Source organism: Corylus avellana, chromosome ca4 (assembly GCF_901000735.1).
Source record: "Corylus avellana chromosome ca4, CavTom2PMs-1.0".
NCBI classification, from domain to species: domain Eukaryota; kingdom Viridiplantae; phylum Streptophyta; class Magnoliopsida; order Fagales; family Betulaceae; genus Corylus; species Corylus avellana.
The window spans coordinates 8592657-8617862 of NC_081544.1; the positions used below are offsets into that span (position 1 = coordinate 8592657).

Consider the following 25206-nt stretch of genomic DNA (forward strand, 5'->3'; position numbering starts at 1 on the left):
AGACTCAGCTTTTGGAATGCCAAACGTAATATGGGGATTTAAGATCCCCTTGATCCAACTAGGGAGATTCATTGAGGACCATGCTAAGGAGTCCACTGGCCAGAAGGAATTTCTCCAGGCTATACGGGCAAAGCAGCATCTGAAGAATAAATGGGGAAGGGAATCTTCTTCAAACTTGCACAGGGGGCAAAGGGCCTCTGAAGGAGGGATAGGAAAAATGGACTTAAGTCTGGCTTTAGAAGGGATTATATCCTAGGCAATTTTCCACAGGAAAGTTTTGAGCCTGGCATTCAACTTTAGGTTCCACAACAGTTTCCAGGAGAAAGCACTAAGAGGGGAGGATTGAGAGGAAACTCTAGGGCTGTTGATCATTTTGTAAGCTGACTTAGTGGAGAATTTCCCAGATGGGGAGAGAGGCCAGAAAAAATCAGCACAAGGGGAAGTACTGATAGAGATTTTAAGGATTTCCCTAACACTATGTAAGTAAAAAGTAGCGAGGAGGAGGGGTGTATTCCAGGTAGCATTAGGATTGATAAGGTCCGAGATAGTGTGGGGAAGGGAAAGGAAAGAAGCTGTAGAGAGAGGCGAGGGCCGGAAGGAGGGGATAGAAGGGATCCATGGGGAATGCCAACAAGAAAAACTGGACAGGGAGTGAACTCTATGGCAGGCTCCTTTGGAAATGATAGGTTGAGAAGAGAGGATGCCTTGCCATAGCCAAGAGGGGGAAGAATGGGAAGAGGGGGAGAGAAAAGTACCAGAAGGAAAATACTTACCTTTGAGCTGCTGCACCCACATGGAGTCTGAGTTACTTTGGAGCTTCCAACCAAGCTTAGCAATGAGAGCAAGATTAATTTCTCTCATTTTCCTGATTCCCAAACCTCCAGCATTTCTCGGCAAGCAGAGAGAGTCTCATGATTTAAGAGAGAGATTTCTGGCTTTTGAAGGAGGAAAACCCCACCAGAAGTTCTTGAACATTTGGTCTAGCTTTTTGCTAATGCTGGCAGGCAACAAAAAAGTACTCATAGCATAAGAGGGGATAGCTGCTGCCACTGCTTTAATGAGAACTAACCTCCCAGCTTGGGAGAGGGTTTTAGCTCTCCAACCTTCTATCCTATTCTGAACCTTGTCCAAGATACTTTGGCAGGCTGCAATTTTTGATCTACCAATGAGAAAGGGGAGCCCCAGATAAATAGAGCAAGATGGATTAGGGTTGAAAGGAAGGATATTTAGGATGGAGGAGCAGGTGGAGGGGTAGGTATTATTGCTGAATCTGATAGAGGATTTGCTATTGTTGATGGATTGACCAGTCCAAGCACAATATTTGTCTAAACAGGATTTGATACAGTTAGCTTCAATGAGGGAAGCCTTTCCAAAGATAAGCAGATCATCTGCAAATAGCAAATGATGAATGGCAGGAGATCTCCTGGCTATCTTCATGCCTTTTAATAATCCAAGACTTTCTTCTCTAAACAATAATCTGGATAGCACTTCTGAACCCAAGATGAAGAGGAAAGGGGAAAGGGGATCACCTTGTCTCAACCCTCTTCCAGGAAAGATCTTGCCAAAGGGGCTGCCATTTATGAGAATGGAGAAGGAGGGGGAAGAGATGCAGGATTCAATCCAACTGATCCAAGTGGCATGGAATCCCAACTTCTTCATGACTGCCAGAATCAAGGGCCATTCCATTTTATCAAAAGCCTTTTCCATAGCCATATGCAGAAACATGAAACCTCCTTTCCCTTTCTTATTCTTAAAAGAATGCAGAAGTTCATGAGCTAAAATGGAATTGTCTTGGATATTTCTCCCTGGCACAAAAGCAGATTGGAGAGGGGATATGATCTTAAGGAGCAAAACTTTCAGCCGATTTGCTAGGATTTTTGAGATGATCTTGTAGGCAATATTGCAGAGGCTTATGGGCCTAAATTGATCAACTGTGTGAGCACCATTAAGCTTAGGGACCAAAGTAATGAAGGTGTGGTTCAGCTCTTGGATCAGCTGCTTGCTATTGAAGAAATTCCAGACACACTCCAGAACCTCTCTTTTGACAGTAGGCTAGTATCTTTGGTAAAAGAGGGCTGTGAACCCATCTGGACCAGGAGCTTTTTTTGAGCCAAGACTAGAGAGGGCTTGAAACACCTCTGCTTCTAGGGGGATAGAGCAAAGGGATAGGTTTTCTTCTTCGGTTATGATGGGGTTGAAAAGGTTCAGGAGCTCTTCTTCAATGGGAGGAGAGGTGGAAGAGAACAAGTTGGTGAAATGTGAAACAAAATTTTCACCAATTTCTGCTATATCCAAAACCCAACCCCCATTTCTGGATTTAAGGAAATTCACTGCATTGGATCTCCTCCTGATGATGGTGGATGTGTGGAAGAATTTAGTGTTGAGATCAGTGCAGGTAAGCCAAACTTCTCTGGATTTAGATTTCCAGAGAATCTCCTCTTTGATGAGAAGCTCATCAAGGTTAATCTTCAGGTTAGCTTCTAAGGAGCAGGAGTTAGGACAAGGGAAAAGCTGTTGGACCTCATCAATTTTAGCTTTAGTGGCTTTGATTTGGGACTGAATATTTCCAAAGTGGAGAAAATTCCATCTTTTGAGAGGCTTTGGTGTGATTTAATTTCTGGTTAAGTGAGGAACTAGGAGGATCAGAAACCGGTTGATTCCAGGCTGGATTGATGACAAACTCACATGAGGGGTCTCTAGTCCAAAATTCTTCAAATCTGAAAGGCCTAGGCAACAGGGTAGCATTTTAGTTGGTGTTGAGTGAGATGGGGTGATGGTCAGAGATTGTGGCAGGGAGATGAATGAGGGAATATTCAGGGTGCAAATGGATCCAGCTGAGGGAAGCTAGACCTCTATCTAGCCTTTCTTTGATAGAGGCATCACCTTGCCTATTGTTACTCCAAGTGAAAGGGTTTCCAAGGTCAACAAGGCCAAATTGATCAATAAACAGTTTGAAAGGGCAAGTGGAGGAGTTAGCAACAGGCCAACCTCCTTGTTTCTCCAATTGATCAAGCACAAAATTGAGGTCCTCAATACAAAGCCACGGACTACCAAAACTTTCACCAACCGTGGTGATAGAGTCCCAAAAGGCAGTTTTGTCTTTCTTACAGGGGGGGGCATATATACAAGAAAGGATCCAAGGGGATGGGGTCAATAACACCATGCATAGATGTTATTCTTGTTAGTGATGAAACATTCTAAATCAATACCAGGGCGCCAAGCAAGGACAAGACCACCACTAAACCGATAGGGGCAACTTGAGACATTAAGAAGAAACCAATAAGATTGAGGGAAAGCTGAGACAAGAGAGGGGAGGATTTGGTTTCTGAGAGGAAGAGACTGTCAGGGCATTTTAGGATAAGCATCCGTTAGGGACCGAACTGCAGCTGGCCTGGAAAGCCCCCTGCAGTTCCAAGAGAGGATCTTCATATGTTCTTTGGGGACATATCATTGTCCCCTGAGAGAGAGAAATTTCTGAGATTAGGAGAGGGAGAAACAACCACCTGTTTGTTCTTACGGGTGGCTTGGATGATATGTCGAAGGTAAGGGAGGATGATAGCGCTGGGGGGATTAACAAAGGTGTCCATTTGGTAAGTTGTGTCCATATCCTCGGAAAGGACTCCATGGTGATTGATGTCAGAGCCTTTTTTGAGAGGGCCATAGGCACCAAGACTACACTTCCTTTTTCTAGTGATCTGAGGGGTTGAGGGGGTGGGGTTAACATTTGAGGGTTCTTTCTCAGTGTGGAATGGTTTAATAGGTTTGGGATGTCTAGAGGGGTAGGGAGAGGACTTGTTTTGGGCTATTTTTTTGAGTGAGGTTTTGGCGGGGAAATCTGGTATGTTTTGAATATCAGTTGGTGGCGTGGAGTTAGTTGGGCTTTTTGGAGGGATGGGGTGGTTTTTGGGATGGGTTACATGGGAGTTTTTTTGGGCTTTTTCTACTGCTGATTTGTTCGGCCTAGGATGGAATAGTTGGAGGTCAATGGAGAGGGAGCCAGGAACTAGATTGGTTGGGGATTCAGGAGTAGGGTAGTTAGCTTTAGTAGTGGTTTGCAAGAGGGGATGGTTGATGAGAAGGGGTTCAATTAAAGAGGAGAGGTCACTTCTCTTAGCGGTGGGGGAGTTTCCCGATTGAGCATTTAATGAGGTGAGGGGTGGACTAGGGTAAGCAGTAAGGAGAGCAGTGGGAGGTGTAGTGGGCTGCACGTTCTGATTTCTGATGGAGTAAGGGAGGGAAGGGGTTAGGTGGGTGAGTTTGACCGGGTTGAGGTGATTGGGACTCGGGCCTTTTGCCTGGGATGACTTAGCACCTAGGTTTTGGGCGGTGGGAGCTGGTGCGCCATCTGAGTAGCCCCAAGCTCCGGCGTGCATGGGATGCAAATTTGAGAATAAATTGACTTTGAGAGAAATGGAATACTTATCAGGGATGCTTTCTTCTAGAAGTGCTCGACAGTTTTAATTTGAATGCCCAATTCTGCCACAAAAGACACAGTAGATGTCCAACCTCTCATACTTCAAGGAGATCCAAGTTGACTCTCCATTCTCTCTCTGGAGCTGGAATCCAGGGTTCAAAGGTGTGAAGACATCTATCTCAACCAGCAGCCTAAGATAGTTCCTGAAGGTCCGTTTATCTCCACTTAGAACATTCTCATTGAAATAGTCTTTTTACACAAACTTTTATCAAAATTTATGATTGGTAATTTTTGATATAATTTTTAAATTCGACACGAAATTAACGAGTTAAAAGTTTATATAATTGAGCTCTAATCAATTTGAATATACTCAAATTCAAAGGCCAATTATATTTGAAGGTTGTATAAACTTGTCTTTTTTTGTGACTATTCTACCTGAGCGTGACCATGCATAGTAGTACCCATCCGTCGGGAGCGGCACATATAGGAAGGGCTTAGACCGTGGGAACTATAAGAATCAAAAGCGCCTAATACTAATCAGGCATATGTAGAGAATATTCTTCATTGCAGAGATTCGAACTCATGCCCTAATACATGCCCGAACCACTTAAAAATTTTCTTGAGAAACTGCCACTCTTAGAGCATTCCCAGCAGACTCCTTATAAGGGAGTCTGTTCTCTATATGTAGGAAATATGTTCAAAAAATTCCAAAAAAAAAATCTCACAGCAGATTCCCTAAATGGTTCCTTAAACCATCAGATGCTACAGTGGAACCCAATGTATTGGGTTCTACTGTAGCGATCCTTATGATTATTATATTGAAAAAAAAAAATTATCTCTCCTCTCTCCTCTCACGTCTCTCTCTCGTACCTCACCAAACGGCTACACGACACCGGGGTCCTCCACCAGTCAAACGACATCATTCTCTCTCACCCAGGTCCTTGCTCTTCCATAAAAGACTCGGTGTTTTTCATCGGGGAACTCTTTACCAGGTTGCAAATCGGCGGGATCGAGTTCAAGAACATACCTCTGGAGTCCTTGCTTCACCTCCTCGATAGGGATGAGAAATCCGCAAGCTTGGTTGCCAAAGAAGGATTCACTTGCTGGATTTCAACCACAACAATTCGATTGTCTGGGGCCTCTGCTTCGGATTCTCGAGACTAGGTCGATGCCTATGAAGGAGAAAGCTTCGGCAGCAGTCGAGGCCATCATCGCCAATCCCATCGGAGAGAATGAAACTGAGGGAGAGAGAGAAAAACGAAACAGAACGAAAAATCATCGGAGAGAAGAAAATCAAATCCAAAAAATTAAAAGAATCCAAAAAAGTCAAATCTACCTCTTTTGGATTCTGAAAATCTCTACCTCTTTTGGATTCTAAAAATCAAATCCAAAAAAACGAAACGGAACCATCGGAGAGAAGAAAATTTGATGGAGAGAGAGAAAGTTTGTTTAATAAATTAAAAGAAAGTAAAATAAAAATAATAATATTTTAATGCTATAGGGAATGATTAAGGGAAGTTATTGGGGTGTATTTTGACATAGGAAAGCAAAAAGTGGTATAAATCCTTAAATGTAGGGAAAATGACGAGGAAGTTGCTGGGAATGCTCTTAGAGCACTAGCAGCAGCTTCCCAACCATTTTCTCTCAATTTAGGGAATAAAACTACTTTTTGATTCCATATAAAAAAACAATTCACAATAGATTTTTTTTTTTTTTTAATTTTTTTTTTATATATATGAATTAAATAATATTTCTTTTTATCATTGCAACCAATGATAGAGTAGAGAGGAGAGAGAATTGTTGGGACATGTGAAGGAGAGAGAAGAGAGAATAATTTGTTTATAATTTAATAAAGCATTGAATATCTACAGTATTTCTTAATATTTGATACCGTTTGGTGTTGGTTAAATATAGGGTTTTTTTTTTTTTTTTTTGAAATGAATATAAGGCTTTTGATGTGGGCATTTTTTTTTTTTTTTTTTAAATATAGGGCATCTGCTGTTAGTGCTCTTAATGATGTATCAACTTACCATTAAGTGTACGAGGGGAAACTTCTACCCATATTGGACTGGTAGACCTTCCATTTCCCCTCGAATCTGAATCATTTGCTGTTACCAATGTTGATACCTGAACTGCAAAGATTAGCTTCAGCTTTTTTTTTTTTTTTTTTTTTTTTTGGGTTTTTTATTTTATTTTATTTTTATTTAGTTGATCACTTGGTTTGTCGAGAAAGTGGAGCAAAAGAAAATAGATTACTTTTTTTTTTTAATTTTTTTTTTATCATTATTCTTATAATAATATTTTCCTTTTGTGGTTTGATATTATTTCCTGAAGCACTCTCTTTTTTTCTTTTTTTCTAATTAAGCTTCCATTGAAACTTTCTTTCTCTCATCGTTGTCTCTCTGCACAAAAGGTTTTTTGGTGAGCGAAGGGCGTTTGATTGACTGAGTTTAGTGTTCTCTCTCCCTCTTCTCTTGCTAGACAATGAGTCGATTGGGTGATTTTCGTTGATGATTGTGGTTTGGCTTGCTATGATGATTGGATGATTGAGTGATTTTCAATGATGCTGGGTTGGTGTGGATAGTAGTGTGCTAATTTTTTTGGCAGATATGGGTTTTAACATGAATAAAAATATTTTAGAAGTATTATTTTAATAAAATAGAGAAGAGATTTAGAGTCGCCTTAGATACCGTAAATGAGGTGAATTGATGTGGTATAAAGTTTTGAATTTTTTATATTAAAAATTGAAAATTTTTTGTTTTGTAATAAATTTTTATTTAAATAATAATAAATGTGAATGATGGAATATAAAAAATAAAATAATAAATAAAAATATTTTTATGTTAATTTTTTTATTTTTTATTTTTTTTTAAAAAAAAGAGAAAATGGTTTGCCAAATGAGATTTTGAGAAGTAGTTAGCTAAAATAAAAGAAAAAAGGTTTAAGTTGACTATTTTATATGAAAATATAGCAAAGTTAGGAATGCTTTGGAGCCATCTCCAATGATGTCTTTTTCTCACATTTTTAAGGCTGTTGTCTCATGTATGTAGGTTAGATACCATCACAGCCTAGCTATATTAATGGCCCACCTACCCCTATCATGATGGATATGTTTGGTAAAGGAGTGGACTTAGAAAATTTGACCGAAATTATGGCTATGATTCAATCCTTGGATTATTGATATGTTGTTCATACCATATCGAAAACTGTAGCAACATTAAGAAACACACTTTCTGCCTGTAAATATTTTATGCATTCTAATAGTTTCACTTTTTTTTTTTTTTTGATATGTCTGCACAAAAAGGGGGAGAGGGATTCGGACTAGTGACCTCCGCTTTATTAGACATGGTCCCAGTTGATTGTGCTACCTCTTGGGGACATTTGATCTTCCTGTAGATGAGATTGCACATCAATTTTTGTATACACAAGCAACAGTTTTCCCTCACCTTAGTGATCCCACACCTGTATCTTTCGTATATGTTGTGTCAAAATATAAATGGGTTTTTAACCAAAGGACTGTAGGGTCAATGTATATGGGTGTTTGTATGTGCTGAGGTGGAGTGAAAGATCACACCGTCCAAATTGATATATATATATATATATATATATATATATATATATATATATATATATATATATATATAGAGAGAGAGAGAGAGAGAGAGAGAGAGAATGGCCTGAACCATTTGATCTTATTATAATATACTTTATGTAAAGAGTCAAGGATAGTCAATTTATGATGCCATTATTGATGATGTGGATTCTTATCCTAGACTTGTATTATTTGATGATGTCATTATTGTCATGTGAATTGCTAGAAACATTTGAAGTGATGGCTAATCCAATAACGAAAGTTTCTTAAGAAAACAAGAATATACAGGCTACCATGAGACAAAATATTTTATTTATAAAAAGATTCCATTAAGAACTATTATATGTCCAAAGTTCAATATTGAAATAATTTTAGAGATTTGACGTGAACTATTTTTTTGTCAACAAACAATTCAAATTGCCTCACGGTTTTAGAACATGCTAGAGTCAAGTAGCAATAATTCAAAGCACCTATTTTTACACTATTTTGGAAATGACTCAATCGTATGGTTAAAGACAATACATATACTAGTATACTACTTATAATTTATAGTTTAGATATCATAGATGTGTATATAACTAAGTAAAGTTAATATGCATTAGCAATCAACATTTTAACATATTAATTATTATGGAAAATTTCACTAACCGCATTTGACTTTTTAGTACTTTTGCAATCATATTCTTAAACTTTAAAAAATGTCAATTTATGACAGTGACGGAGTTAAGATCTTCTTCTTCTAGTGGTGGGATGCATGATTAATAATTAATTGACATAAAATAATATTATATTTTAATAATGATCCATTAATTGGATTTGTAATGAATTAATACTAGATTTTGATATATGATTTTAAAAGTCATATCAAATAGTGGGTGGTTTGAAAGTACACAATTCAGTGTTTGAGAAAGAGAAAGCATCGATCTTGTACTTCCCTCTTGAAACTTGCCGAGAAGAAGAGAAATTTCAGAGGAGAAGAGCATAAGAGCCAAGCCAAGAAAAAAGGAAGACAAATAAAAAAGAAAAGAAAAAAAAAAAAGTAAATTAAGAAATAGATTCAGAATTTCAACAGATTCAAAATTTCAATAGATTTAGAATTTCAACAAATGAGAAGAGTTGAGCCAAGAAAAAAGAGAAGACAGGACAAGGAAATCAAGAAGAAGAAGAGGAGGAGGAGGAGGTGTTAGGCATAAAAAAAAAAAAAAACAAACAAAAAACAAAAACAAAAAATCTACTATAGGATTTTAATTTTAATTTTTTTTTTTTTTTTTTTTTGAAGGGGTGGGTACCCCCTACTTGCCCCTACCACTGATTTAGGGTTACTATTTTTTAAAAGTTTACAATGTCAATCCTCCCACCAAAATTCAACGTTAAATCAAACAGTTGATGAGTGAAATCATCAAAATACTCTTAAGATGTTTATAAAATTACAAAAATATCTTGAATTTGGACGAGTATTTTAGGGATTTCACTTTATCCCTTAGGATTTAACTCTGAATTTGGACAGGACGGCCGACATTGCAAACTTCTAAAAAAATGGCAACCCTAAATTGACATTTTTTTACAGTTTAAGGGTATGATTGCAAAAGTTGTGAAAAATTAAGAATGGTAAGTAAAGCTTTTCCTAATTAGTAAGTAACTAGTTATATTATATTATAATTGTGTGTGTATATATATATATATATATATTTTGTAAAAACTACTTCATTCCACAAAAACCAGATTACAGCGGAGGAACAACAAAACGAAAAAAAAAAATACGACACAAAAACCCAGCCATGAAAGACATCAGCACCTCAAAGCCCTGAAGGAAATCCAGGAAGGTGACAGTCATGTGAGAATGCAGCTTTTGAAGGCCACGGCCCAATATGATGAATAAAACCATCAGGAGTACAAGAACCCCTAAAAACTTAGATCTAATTCAGTAACCAAAGAAACCGAACAGACTAAGAGGTGGCAACTTAGATCTAGCCCGATTTCCACGGAAACCGAACAAACTAAGAAGGAAAAGAATAGCGGAAAGGGGATCTCCTACACAGACAAATCGTCTGAAGCCCAAACAGTTCGGGTTGAGTTGTACAAACCACAACACCAACAAACAGAAAAACACAGAAAAAAACCCAAAAACCAACAGCTTCATCTTTGAACAAGGCAGAGGAAGGCGGTGAGCGGAACCTATCCGGCATGTTAGACCCACGTGTGAGCGCGTGTGGACCACGCGCTGGTGCGTGGTTGTGTGGAGAAGAGGTGGAAGGAGGCACTAGGAAGCTGGAATGCCGGTGAGAGGGGTGGTATGGCGCGTTGCAAGCTGAGCCAAGAGGAGAAAACAAGATATGATTTTGAAAAATCCCATCTTGAAAGGTTCGCATAAACGGCCAGCGACGCGGTAGAGAATATAAGACCCAAACTGCTGTTTTAAGAGGATCTTGGATAAATCGTCAAAGACGATGAGTTGATCTAGAGAAAACTCTAGAGAGCAAAGACCTAGAGAAAACTCTAGGGAGATAAGAGTTCTCTCAAGAAGAGAGAAACTTAGCAAAAAAGAAAAGCATAAAACTGTAGGTAAGGGGAGGAGGAGGAGGGAAACCAGAAGGTTTCCCCTCCTCCTTTAGCACCGGTGGCAGGTCTTTTATTTTTATTTTTTATTTTATTTATTTTTTTATTTATTATCAAGGAGAGAGAACAGAGCTTTTTACGCTAGGGTTTACAATTGTCAGTTTTTTATAATTGTATATTAACATTAATCATGATGATCTGAATCTACACGATCAAGGCAAATACATATTATATGTTAGAATCTAATAAAAACTCCATATTTTGCTCATAAAAGTTCATGTGGCAAGATGCCAGATCATCTTCTTTTTGTTTTGTCTTTTTCCCTCCACAAAAAAATGATACGGGATCTTGCTATGTGGACTTTTATGGGCAAAATATAGAGTTTTTATTAGATTCTAGCATTTCTCATATAATAAACATTGTAAAGAAGTTTGTACATACATAAATCTCTCAAAACATTTCCTTACTATTTTCTTTACTACATAGTACCTTAGTTGTAATAATATATACATACGAATATGTCTAAATATGTCTAAGCCCTTCGCATATCCTTTATATAATTATATCACCCAGCAGAAAATAATACATAATAATTTCAGAAAGATTCAGCAAAGATTGAAACATTTGTTGTGAAAATACCTCATGCCCAATTTACAATGGGCCTTCAGAGACTGTTCAGCATCTCATACTCGACTGCCCTTTTGTAAGAATCATTTGGGAGAGTTCCAAATAGCCCCTAAACTCCAATGTTTTTGGGTCCTAGCCCATTGAAATATGGATTACTACTAAGAGTCTATTTGAGATTGCATTTGAGAAATAGAGCTTTTAAGTTTAAAAGCATTTTTTGGCAAAAATTTCATGACACTTTTGCCAAAAGTGCGTTTTAGCCATTGTTGGACCCTTAAAAGCGCTTTCAATTTTTTATTAAACGATTATTTTTTCTCTTTAAACGAACTTTTTGTGTGTTAGACGCATTTTTAGGCCTTCAAACAAACTCTAAATGGCATCCCCTGGTGGAAACTAATATTAGGGAAGCTTGTGCGGTTGTCCTTCTCTACAGCTCGAAGGGTATTCAATGCTTAACGTTTTTTGCCATCAACAAGGCACTTAGCCACAGCTCATTACTTATTGGTCTTTTACTCTATCATCTTTGAGATTCATCAGCTCAGCAGCACCATCTCATCTAGAATCGGAGTGCATCAAAGATTTTCAGATGTGCCAACTTCTGTGTACACCAAGTAACTAAATGGGTTGTTTCCTATCATTTGTTTGGAAACATTTCCAACTACTCCCTCATCGATCCTATCCTCCATTAGAATTAGGAGTGGAAAAAGATCCACCCCTGTGACCTCTCCCTTTCTTTGTATTGCTTAAGAAAAAAAGAAAAAGAAAACTATGGTAGAATTTTGTAATAGGTTCTATTAGTAATAGCTATCCAACTTCTGATGTAGGGTGGAAATTAACCCCTACGAACGTTAATGATGAGTATGTGAATTCATTGGCGAATTCTATCCAACCTGGGGAGGATGATGTAGACCAGAGTGCTTGGGAGTATATGAGGAGCGCATTGTCCTTGGAACTGAGATGGAGCCCCCTTTACCAGCGATTGAGCGCACCTTCTCTGGTACTGCGAACGATCTTGAGATCGAGCGTACCTACTCCTTGGAAGTGCGATCGAGCGCCCTCTACCTGCGATCGAGCGCACTCGGGACAATTTATGTTATTTTCTGCGTTTTAATTATTTAAAATTGACTTTATTTCATTGTTAAAGTAGGGTTAAGGTTTTAACAGTCTTTCTTTCGTTATTTTATTAGGTTTTGGGTTTTGGGGTATTTATGTCATATTTTATTAGGTTTTGAGTTTTAGGCTATAAATATATGCTTATAGCCTCCAAAGAAATCAGTTGTTGTTTATTATTGATTTTGATTAATGAGAATACTCAGAATTGAGTTTATTCCTCTATTTTTCTTCAAAACCTAGAGAGTATCTAGTTTTTGTCAAGAGAATTCTTAGATCTTTGATAGAATCTAGATCTAGAGTTATTTATCCGCTGCTTATTGATGTTCGTCGCTACAGCCCACTAAGTTACACTGCATCATTTGGTATCAGAGCTCAGTTACTTTCCATGAGTGGGGAGGAGCAACCTCTTTGCAAACATGAACAAGGTGTACGTGCGCACAAAGACAGCACATAAGGAGCAACCGACGATTCGTTTAAGGCACATGAGTGGTGGGCCGAACAATTGTCATCGCCAACCAAGACCGCTATTCGCAGAGGCAGAAGGTAAATCTATCGCTGAACGTTGGCAACTCAAGGATGATCAATTCTGGGCTATGTGGTATCAACTCGAAGACCTCAGTACCTAAATATCCAACTTGTGTCGTGACAATGGGAATGGATCTAGAAAACCGTTTACGGAGCGCCGAACGTAGGGACGTCAGCACCTTGCGTAAGCTCATGCCAATCAGAGGGTGAGTAGATTCAAACTTGATACACCGAAATTCCAAGGTTGCTTGCAACCCAAAGAATTCATGGTAGCAGAAAAAAAAAATAGAAAATTTCCACAAAAAGAAGTACCTAGGAAGATGGCGGAGGTGGTGCCTAGAGAGGCGGCAGAGATTAGGAGTCAATTGATTGTGGTGGAGGAAGAAGATGGATTTATTGAAGAAGATTGCTTGGTAGATTGGGCCTCTCCACCAATCTATGACACCTATCTCGATGAAGAGGTGAGTTGTATACACCAAATGTTTGATGAAAGTCCTAAACGAAAATTCTTTAATTTGGAAGTTGATTTCCTTGGAGTAGATGCTATCTTATCAAAAACTTTTAACCAAAGTTGTGATGAGATCTATGGGACGGAAGCGACTTGTCTATCAAAGAGTGAAGGGGTTTTTCTGAATACTTTGGGAATTTTCATAGCATGTGGGAAGGGAAATGCACGACAAGAGCATTGCAAGCCCACACGGCAAGGGGAGGCACATGGTCTTCAATATAAGCGTGGCGGTGTGTTGATGAATAAGGCCGTCACGTTTATTATAGGGTGTGGCCTTGTTATGATTTTGAGCAGAGGAGAATGGAATGAGTTGACGGGGCATCCGAAGGACCGCAGAAAGAATCGGCGGAATTCGTGGACGAATTCTCTCCAACAGGGGGAAAATGATGTAGGGTGAAAATTAACCCCTACGAACGTGAATTATAAGTATGTGAATTTGATGACAAATTTTATCCAACTTGAGGAGGATGATGTAGACTAGAGTGCTTCGGAGTATATGAGGAGCGCACTGTCCCTAGAACTGCGATCGAGTGCCCTCTGCCTGCGATCGAGCGCACCTTCTCTCGTACTGCGAACGATCCTGAGATCGAGCGCATGAGCGAGCGCACTTGCTCCTGGAAGTGCAATCGAGCGCCCTCTACCTGCGATCGAGCACACACGGGACAATTTATATTATTTTCTGTTTTCTCATTATTTAAAACTAACTTTATTTCAATGTCAAAGTAGGGTTAGGGTTTTAAGAGTCTTTATTCGTTATTTTATTAGGTTTAGAGTTTTGAGGGTATTTATGTCAAATTTTATTAGGTTTAGGGTTTTGAGCTATAAATATATGCTTATAGCCTCCAGAGAAATCAGTTTTTAATTATTGATTTTAATTAATGAGAATACTCAGAGTTAAGTTTATTCCTCCATTTTCCTTCAAAACCTAAAAAGTATCAACCTTTTGTCAAGAAGAATTCTTAGATCTTTGATAGAATCTAGATCTGGAATTATTTATCCGCTGCTTATTGATGTTCTTCGCTATAGCTCACTAAGTTACGTTGCATCAAGTTCTAATAAAATCATTGACAGATATGAATCACAAAATGCAGGTGACTTCATACACACACTCATCCATATCTTTCCCTCAAATCAAATACCCTGCCGTATCCAATTACTTTAATGAGACTAATTTCCTTTAATGATTTTAACTACAAGTCGAATGAACTAATTTATTAGAACAATTGAGTAAAACAAAGATGTAAAAAACTTGCAAATCCAAGGAATGTCAGTAGAATTACATCAGGAAAATAGGTATATTATACAGTGAAAAGAACATATTTCATTGAGACACATATACAACAGGGTAGATATTCCCTAAAATTCGACAGATTACCAGTATTTTTCAATTATTTTCAATGTCTATAAATCAAGCCTATGCTTCAGCTTTCGTAATCAAAATAAATTGTGAAAAGGCCAAAAAATAAAATAACATAACATTATAAACCATACAGAGAAGGTGGTAGCAAAATTTCGCACCAGTAAAATTGGTTTTTGACTGCAAATCTGCTATTCTTCTGTAAATTGCCTCCCTCATAATCCATTGTCCACTACTCAAATGTACACTCAACGAAATCATAGTACCCACCATGCACAAAGAGTTCTCCTCTAGCCACTTTTTCTTCTATCCATGGGTAAGTGTCTAAGTGAGCAGATTTGACAAGGAATGGTTGACTGATTCCTGTGGTAGAATTACAGAAACATGTAAGAGGCTTAGATACTCAACATGCAAGAACCTTTTATAAATTAGAAGTGTCGTCTTATATATTCAGAGCACCACTCACGATGTAATAATCCCCCCCACCCCACGGGATCCATTTGATGGTCATGATTTAAAATTGGTGCTTCTAATGGTGTACACTATGTCACAATATTTAAATTTTTTAAAAGACGTGACAACATTAAAGTGAATAGTGTAACATCTAGTGTTTTTGTCTTAATCAGTTATGGTGTTCCATGCTTAAATGTCTATTTCCTGTTGGATGGCACAAAGGACCCAGTTTATGTCAGGTCCTAATAAAAATTATTATTTTTCCGAATCCCATATTCGAGAATACATTAAATTATTACAAAAATAAAGATGTGAATATTAATGTTGAATCAAACAGTCAAACAATGGGATTCGATATTTCAAATTAAGGATGAAAGATTACCTTCTCACAGTGTCTGCACTGCTGGTCAAAGCTTAGGTTGGAAGCTTCAGACTTTGTGATTAGCCTTGCATTGTTTCCAACAACAACCCAACTTCTAATAAAGCTACTGTATAGAAAAGTTTAGCAAAGTTAAAAAAAACATGAGAGCAATGTTATTTACCCAAAAGAAATAACACATACAAAAGACTAGTATGTTCTCTTAGAAAAGGTACTTAAATGATACATGTAAAATACTGGTAAAATGGGGGGGTGGGTGGGTGGGGGTTGTAGTCTTCACTTAATAATAAAGTTGGATGCTTAAATCTATGTTCATTTAATAATAAAGTTGTCTTCATTTATTAAATGAAGACAACAACCCCCCCGGGGGTCCACAATTCAAGGTATGAAATACTTACTTTAAGAGCATTTACAGCAAATTCTAATGCAGAATTTGTTTCTGACTGTCCACTCTGAACACACAGGAAGAAAAAATGAAGGGGGAAAATACTTTGTAGCCTCAGTGCTTGTCTGTTTGGGAAGTAGAAATTCAAAATAAACAAAATGCAATGTAATACACCTCAAATGTGGGTACTAGATTTGCTATATTTCGAACCACGAATGCTTCTCCTGGTTGAAACCCCAAGATGTTTGAGGGGCAAACCCTAGAGTCTGCACAAGCAATAATCATGAACTGTTCCAGAACTTGTTAGTTTTAACAGGCTATCTATTCCTGACACTTGCAGAAAAATAGAAAAGAAAGAAAAGATGAGGGAAAAGGCCAAAGCTTGTCCACCCATGATGTTCTCAATGTTTATATAACACGCGCAATAAATAATTATGACTAACCAGAAAAAATGATTACCTTTGGTGCTTGACCCTGGCAAGATTTTGAAAATGTTCCAAGTTTTCTCTGTACAAATAACAATTCACTTTAGAAGAAACTAATTGCTTTAGAGCTCAAAAACTTTAGGCCAGAGTTGTTTGCTGCTTACTTGAATTTACGGTTTTTGAATCTAAGAAATCGATGTTTCAAATCTTCAAAAAAGTCACACACATTTTCAGTTTCGGCCAAGCTCTCCAGCCTGCTATTTTCAAGTTGCGGAGTCTGTCCTGGAGGCTCCTTGGAAGCCTTCAACTCTAAACGTGGACCAGTCCTGCAAGCATCAAAGCAATACATTTGAAGCAGCATATAAAAAAAGAAAGATGTTTGTATGTTCAAGTTCAATGGGAAGGGTTGAGCATTTCCTGAAGAATGGGAAGGTTTATATTTTAAGCTATCAAAAGATATAGAAGTGGAAAGACTACCCTTGTTTGCTTTACAATAGCATATAATCTATGAATTAACTATAATCAACTTGGTAAAACATTTTTATGATTGACATTAACTGATCGATACAATTTATCAATAGGAAAATGAATATAGCATGTGATCTTTTACTTAATGGGCCATTTGGGAACAAACCTTTCAGCCCATTTATTGTCATTCTGCATTATGTCTGGAATCCATATCCTTTCCTTTGTAGAATCCCATTTATTTTTCCAATGCTTTTGATAATCGATTGTTAAATTGAGAAAAGTGTAATTCTATTTAGTAGACTCTTGTATAATTACTATATACCTAGATCATGTGCAGTCAAAATCAGCCATTTGATTATCACTCGATTTATTTATTTATTTTCACAAGTGCTGATTCATTGGCTGATTTTTTGTTACGTCATCTAACTATATGGCAGTTATACAAGATGACCCAATCTACTAAATAGTATTACCCATAAAGAAAATGTATCCCATGTACTCTTGACCTTCTTTTATCTTTCAAAATCAGTAGGGAAAGGTAACCTGCAAGACATAGAAAAATATACCAAGATAATTATAGTATCTCTTCGATATCAACATGCTACATATGTCTTAGCATTTTGTCTCCAACCAAAGTTTAGAATATATTAACTAAATAGTTAAACCCTAGGACAGATCCATCTGTTTGGTTAAGTTGTTGAATAGAAACTTAAACTATATGCCCCAACTACTAAAATTTAAATTAAGGTATCCCTGGATTGAAATCTTAATACTCTAACTACATATTATAACCAGAAAACCAGAAAAACAAAGTTAATTAGTGTTGTAATGTTGCAAACTTACCCCAACTTGAGAGAAGTGTCGTTGTTGTCTTGGTCTTGAGGAGGATCAGCTGAGCTGCAAATATTGGTGATTGACTCAGTTGACTGACCTTGTTCAATTGCATGTGTTTTAATGTTAAACTGTTTCTCCATCTGCTGAAACAGGCATTTTCCATCAATTGAGAAAGTAGGGAAACAAAGAAAAAAGTAGAGAAATTCAAGACCTGATACCTGTTTTAGTTGATGGTTATCCTCCATCAGTTGGGATACCTGCATATTAAAAAATGAGAGAGTGAGAGAAAGAGGGAGATATTAAAGAATAAGAAGAAATACAAATAGACAGTTGCTCCTCACAAGAGAACAAAACCAACAACATAGAAATCCAAAGAGCAAAATATTTTTGGAAATACCCAGGACATAAAAATGATTATGTTAATTACTGAGCCTAGGTGCCTTAAAACATTTATGCCTCAAATTCCTCTTTTTTCCAAATATAGCATGTTGAGGCACCACACAACTTAAAAGCTTAAGCCTATGAGTTTAGGCCCAACAATGCTATATTAACTATTCACACTTCTTACATATATCTTTCCAATGTGAGACTCTATCATTTTTTACACTCGCACGTTATTTGAAAATGGGTTTAAGATAGCATATGGTGCTGGATTTATGGCCAAAATGATTTCACTAAAGGTTCTATGGTGGTTGTTAGCTTTGTGAGAGACCATTCCCAATGCTTGAGCAAGCCACTGCACATACAAAGACCTTGGCAAAAGGAAGGCAAATTTCTTTGATTTTAATTTATAAACTTGCATCAACCTATTCATTTCTAGTTATCAAATACTTTGCTCTAAAATTAAGTAATTGTGTGCAACTACATGTTGAAATATAAATTAAATGATTTAATTCATCTTTTCCTATCAAGTTAAAGTTTTGGGATAGTTAGTAATTTAAAATGGTATTATAGTAACGGTCATGAGCTCGAACCTTGTCTTTTTCATTTACCTCACATTTCAATTAAATATTCTATGTATTCACGAATATTAGTATGAAAATGCTTTCCATTAAATATCTTCCTAAATTATATATAATAATTGCATGAAATGCACGTCATATGAAATTAAAGTTTAGCTCATGATCACCTTCCGCTCAAGGGCACTCATCTCTTCTAGAAATCTTTCATCCTGAAACACGTAAAAGCTTCTCATGTTAAGATACGTACAGTACAAAAATCTCATCCCTCCATTATAATGCCAGCAAACAGAGACAACAAAGAGAGACAACCTTTGCTTTTAAAACGCGACTCAAGCCTTCCTCGAGTTCCTCTAGTTTCTTTAGTTCTTCCATATTCAATCCTTGGAGCTCTTCTCCCATCATCTGCCTGTAATTAGTTGTAATCATTTTGTACATTAATTAATTTTGAGTATAACAACTTGATATAGAAATGTCGTTATAACATAATACCTCAGTTCACGAGTCTTATCCATGATTTCATTGCTCAACGAGGTGCAGGCCCTGTTCTCAAGCTGAAAGGGCACAAAGAGGTTCCATTAATGAAGATTTTCAGTATTATATTATATAACAATGGATCGATTTCGTGCCTTTCCTTAAAAATATTTAAGGATGTTGCAAATTTTAGGGTTATCATTCTGGGATTGCTACAAGTAGTTTGTTGTCAGACTTATTCCAGAAAATGCATCTAGCTTTTCATATTATGGAATAATTTTCTTTTATATGCAAGTTTCAAAGAATTACATGAAAATTTCAGATTACGGTTCAGTAAATACTTCTGAATCATGTTTCCTTATGATGACATTACTTACAGGTACCTGCATTTACATTTACATAGAAATTAAGGAAATAAGAATGAAAAACATTGGAAATAAGGTAAACCCATAAGTTTAGCGGTATAAATGAATTGTGTTGTGGATAATGTGTTTGTAGTTACATTTAGAGCAACCAGATAGAGTAGGTGTGGGATTTTGTTTTTGTTTTTGTTTTGGATAAATAAGAATTTATTGAAAAGAGAGCCCAATAACAATTTAACATGTCAACTAAAAATGCCATATAGAATAGAGATGAAAACAGCATATCTTTCAATCAAGCTAACCCATCAATCACTTTTCTCATTCACACACTGGTGAGGTTTCCATTGTGTGAAACCATGGCCTGAGCTCGATCACTGGCCAATGGAGGTATTTCGATTTCCGGCCACACATAAAAACTTGGTATTTTTAGCTCACAAGTTGGTTCTCTATTGGAGGCTGTAAATGAGGGGTTTTACACCATATCTGGATTGAAGGTTTTCCCTATTAAACAAGATTGACAAGCAACCCCTAAAAAATAAGACGGCCTAAAGGCTAAAAGTCAGAGAGTGCCTATACAAGCAAACGCCTACAACCGCAAACGTGTGCAAACAAAACTAAAATATTACATCAGAAAACTCCAAGACCCAACTATAAAGCTATTAACGGGAAAATCTCAGACACCCTTAAAGGATTTAATGGTGGATCTAACCTAAAACATAATCTCCAAGACAATGCACCTAGACTCCCTATTTTTCCTCTGAAATGATATTCTTGCATTTCTCTCATGTCAAATAGCATACATTGTAGCAACCATCATTATTGTCAGGTTTTAGAAATTGGCTTCATTCGGAGTACACAATCTTACATGTTATTTATTCCATCACCTATAGTTTCGGTTTGGAAATGTCATGTGTTGGAGTAGGACCTACCTCATCAGATATAAGACCTTGGGAAAGATGAGGTGCCCTCGAGATTGTTCTTGTGCTTAGGTCAAGATTTTGAAGCAGAGAAGCTTAGTCCATAAGAAAATTAAATTTCAGGGGGATCCGGTTTTGTGAACGAAGTCTTTCTAATGGTAAGTTTTTGGTTTGGAGTGCATAATTAAGAGAGTATTCGACCAAGGTCATTTGAATGAGCAAAATGATTCCCAAACATTTGATAGTTCTTTGGTTTGCTATGTGGAAGAGGCCAGTTGCCCAGTTAACTAAGTGTCCTCTTGTTCTTTCCAAGCCCATTCTCTCAATGATTTTGGCACATCTCTTGTGAAAAGTGTAATCTCCCAAGGGCCAATAGGTGCCAAGAGGATACTTCTCAATGGATGGTAAGTAATTGCAAGGAAACTTCTCTTTAGAAGTAATTGCCAAGTTGATGCTAGAGATTGTGATGTACCCATTCGGGCCGTTCTAGCATGAAAGAAACTACCATGACCTGGGGAAACGCTTCCATGTTATCCTTTCAAAAATACTAGTTAGGTTACGAATGGAGCTCTCCAAAATTTCCGATAAAGCTTAATCTTACGTAGCAGCGCATATCTAATACTTTTACAATCCACCCACTAATGTGGAACTCTCTACAATGTCATAATTTCCTTGACTTAAATCGATCCTTAATGTTTTCGTGAGGGCCTACTTCACGTTGCAACCCAATCCCAGATGGCGTTGCTCTTTCAGCCTAATACTATTTGTCAAAACCCTTAGAAAGCGCTAGCCATGTTGAGCTATATTATTATTACTCCAAAAGAGCTAGTCAAAGTTACATTTTGAGCTCAATGAAATCATTTATAAAGTTGAGTCTTACCTAGTAAAGAACTATGTAATATGGAAATTGTATTTATGCAACACCTTTACAATCCACTCACCTAATGTGGAACTAACTTTTCGGAGTGTCACAGCTTTCAAAATTACTATGAATGAAATGCCTATACTTTTTTTTAAAAAAATAAACATCATAAAAATAAAATAATGGTAAACTTACATGATCAATGGTTAAATTACAAAAAGTTAGGATGTTTTGTGGCAAATCCATCAATGTTATAAATATGTTTTCCAATATGCATTTTGGGTTACAATTAGAAATAATCCCTTGCCTTTTATTCTTTGATTTTTTTTTTCCTATTAATTAATTCAATCTTTATTCATCCAAAAAACGATAAAATGAGTTTGAAATCTTTGCTCCTTCAAACTATTTATTCATTTATCTAGAGAAACATTAAGAAGTATTCATTCCCTCCAAGCTAACATAAAAAAAAAGGGACATTATATATATCTAACCTGCAGCTCCAAAGATGGTTGGTCGAGATTCTTTTTTTTTTTTTTGGTAACAAACCGAATTTCATTAAAACATAAGAAAGTTACAGGACAAACACATTAAGCTAAGCAGCTTAGACAGATTAACCCAATCCAACCAGACTATAAACTCCCCAAAGGTGCAGATGGAAGGCATCTGCGAATGCAGCTCGAGAAAACCCTTGCCGTGACACAATCTGATGGACAAAACCATCGGGAGTACGATAACTCCATAGAAGCATCTAAACAAACTTTCACAAAAGCCATGGAAATTTAGATGCACGGTAACAATGGAAAAAAGGTTTTCCAAAAGAAAGGGAAAAAAAATCCACAACACTTATGAGGAGTCTGAAACCTAATCGAATTGGGGTTAATAGAAAACAAAACAAACAAGTTACAGAATAGTAACACAACAGCGTTATAGAACATAAAAGCAAGCTAAAAAGCAAAGTAAAAAGTCCAAAAACCAACAATGGCGGAGAAGTCAGAGGCATTCGAGCCCACGAACCGGAGAGGGAACCAGAAGATCGGCGTAGGAGGTGGGTGGAGGTGGAGCGGCGAAAAAGAGGCTTCACATGCCGGTGCGTGGGGGACATGCGCCCGCGAGTAAGATCTACTCGCAGGAGCGTGTTAAACACGCATCGGCGCGTGGAGGTCGGATGGGCGGATCGCTGGTGGCAGCCGTAGGCGGAGACGGCCAGGAACCCTGTGGAGTGGCTCGTGTGCATCCAAGACTTCCTGAAATCAAAAGAATAGATTTTGAAAAAAACATATCCAAAGATTTCAAGAAAAAAACTAAACCCAGACTTGGAGCGGCTGAAGATGGTGATGGTCGAAGGTTTTGTGGTGGAGGATGGACCATTGCAGTTTTTGGACAGAGATAAGGCCTCTGAGGAGGCAGATAGGGTCTCCAAAGAGACGATTTTAGCCTCTGAGGAGGCTAGAAGGGGTGGGAGAGGGGAGTATAATTTTGGTCGAGATTCTTTGAATGCATATTTTGTTCGTCCAATTACCTGTTGCATACTTCAAACAACAAACGAATAGCGATTCAATTCCTTAGAATAAAATGCAAAGCATGTGTGCAATTGAGTTTCTGTAGCACATTTATGCACCCTTAAACTATTTATACTGATCGATAAAGATGATACGTTGACTTTACTTAACATGACTTTGGTTTTAGATATGGTGCTAATGAATTAAAATGTTGATTACTGTAAGTTCTTGTTGGCTTAATTCGGTAAGCAAAATGGTGACCAAAAGTGCCAAGATTCATCATCCATTCAATTACTGTTCGGACGAGAAGAAGTGTCGTTCAGACGCTCGAATAATTCTATTTTCCCCGAGAGCCTCGTCTGCAATCTCGTTTGCAATCCCGTCCGGATGAGCTCGATAAACAATAATTCCCGAGAGCCTCGTCTACAGTCTCGTACGAACCCCGTCCGGACGAGCTCGATAAACAAGAATTCCCGAGAGCCTCGTCTGAATCCTATCCGGACAACTTTTACTAAAAATATCATATCTTGAGTTTCAGACCTCTGATTGGAGCAATGTTTGCGGCGTTGAAAAGGTAACTCAAGGATCTACAAAGTCATGTTTCATAAGGTTTAGCTAATTCCAATGTTTACTGGGTCAAAACGGGCCATAAAGAGAAGACTACGAAGTTGGGCGGAATGGCTCGTGTGCAATCTCGTCCGGACGAGATTTCAGACGGCCATGTGTTAAAAACACATTCTGGCTGTGTTCTGTTGTCCCGTCCGGACGTCGCGTACCTGTAACAGTTTTAAATGAATATAAACTTTCCTAGGTCTAGGTATGATGAGACTATTATAAATACATCTCTATAGGAAGATAGAGGCACGAATTTCTGCAACTAGAATTCGCCGTCTTGTGCTAAGAGAGTCCATGATATAGAGAGTCTGTTCTCTCTCTTAAAGTGATCATTTGTTTATACTTGTTGATTGTTAAAGTGAAGTCAACCGGAGTTCCGGTGAAGGGAGATCACGTAGAAGGATTGTGCCAGCTGTCTCTAGAAAGGGCTACTGCGGTAGAAGGCAAGTGGGTCACTTGTCTTATACAAGATCGTGTCAATTGCAAAGGTTTTGTAAGTGTGAACGTCTTGTAATCCTTTATTCTTTTACCGAGTTAGTTGATTTCCTGGGTTTGGCTGCCCCGGAGAGGTTTTACAATTAGAGAGTTCTCTAATTGGTTTCCTCTTCGTAACCAAAATATCTGTGTTCTTTATTGCTCATTGCATATCTGTTTTTTGGTTAATTATTATTTGTTAGGTCAGATTTATTTCCGCATAATATTGTGTGAAACACCTATACATTCAGAATATGTGTCGTTTGGAGTCGTATATAGAATTTGCAATTGGTATCAGAGAGGGTTCACTTTGTTTTGATTAATTTCCAGAGTGTGATCCTAGACTCCTCATAATATGTCTCACACAGTTGCACCTAACTCACTTCCCATCTTTGACGGATCCAATTATACGTTTTGAAAAATTCGTATGAAAGCATATCTCAAGTCTGTGGACGTTTGGCATATTGTTGAATCTGGATGGACTAATCCTAATAAGACAATTGCCGAATTTTCAAAGGATGAAAAGAGTGCTTCGTCTGCGAATGACAAAGCGTTAAATGCCATCTTCACATCTATCTCCATCGAAGAATTCTCAAGAATTTCTCGATGTGTAATAGCTAAAGAAGCATGGGAAACATTTGAAATTACTCACGAAGGAACTAAAATTGTGAAAGTTTCAAAAATTCAGATGTTAGTTTCTCAATTTGAAGAGATTAGGATGGAAGAGGAAGAGACATTTGATGATTTTTATTCTAAGCTTAGCACTATTAGAAACTCTACTATTAATCTTGGAAAGAAAATGACTGATGCTAAGATAATAAAGAAAATCTTAAGATCTCTACCTGCGAGGTTTATACCTCAGATTATTGCTATACAACAGAGCAAAGATCTAGAGTCAATAAGAGTAGAGGAACTTGTTGGTTCTCTTCAGACATTTGAATTCATGTTACATAAGCCCAAAAGCTCAAACAATCTTACTCTTAAGATCAAGGCTGCTAAAGGTAAATCTGTAGTTCATTCTGATGAGGATTCTGGAGATGATGAAGAAATAGCTATTATTGCTAGGGAGTTTAGAAAATTTTTCAAAAACAATGAAAATTTTAGAAGTAGGGAATCTAAAAGTTCTGTGAATCCTAGTCATGAGGTTAGAGATAATTATGAAAGCAAAAATGATGAAAATCAAAAAGATAAATTATCTCATGGTTGTAAGTGTCATGAATGTGGTGGTATTGGTCATATTCGTGCTGATTGTGGAAATTTGATAAATTCTAAATGCAAGGCCTTTAATGTGACTTAAAGTGATGAGTCAGACAATGAGGAAAAAGCTGAAAATGTTGCTAATTATGTAGCTTTTGGGGTTTCTTATGATAGTGAACATGAGGCTAGTGAGTCTAACTCTCTAGATAGT

At 37.4% G+C, this 25206-nt stretch overlaps 1 pseudogene; it reads right to left on the reverse strand.

The window, feature by feature from the left end:
* Positions 1–14593: 14593 nt before the first annotated feature.
* LOC132179372 (beta carbonic anhydrase 5, chloroplastic-like) lies at positions 14594–22252 on the reverse strand (annotated as a pseudogene).
* Between the last annotated feature and the right edge of the window lie 2954 nt (positions 22253–25206).